This window comes from Trypanosoma equiperdum (genome assembly GCF_001457755.1).
Source record: "Trypanosoma equiperdum strain OVI genome assembly, contig: ctg_1379, whole genome shotgun sequence".
Taxonomy (NCBI): Eukaryota; Euglenozoa; class Kinetoplastea; order Trypanosomatida; family Trypanosomatidae; genus Trypanosoma; species Trypanosoma equiperdum.
Genome location: NW_027123370.1, coordinates 509 through 787, shown reverse-complemented (window position 1 = coordinate 787; position 279 = coordinate 509).

Below are 279 nucleotides of genomic sequence, written 5' to 3'. Positions count from 1 at the left end.
AGGGTTATCTTTAGGTAATTTCAAAGTATTATAATCAGATATAGTGATAATTTTCAACATTTGTGTAAAACAATATAATATTATTGAGAGAGGAATTTTAAAACCAGGACTACTGATGGATTGTAATGGACGTGAAACAAAGAATAGATTCGCAGGAAAGTGCTTAAAATTGTACACGTATGACATCCTAGAGGAACTCTATATGACATGCAGAGACTTTTAAATGAAACTCCTCCTCCTGTTCGCTAAATATTAAACCGTTAAACACATTTACATAAC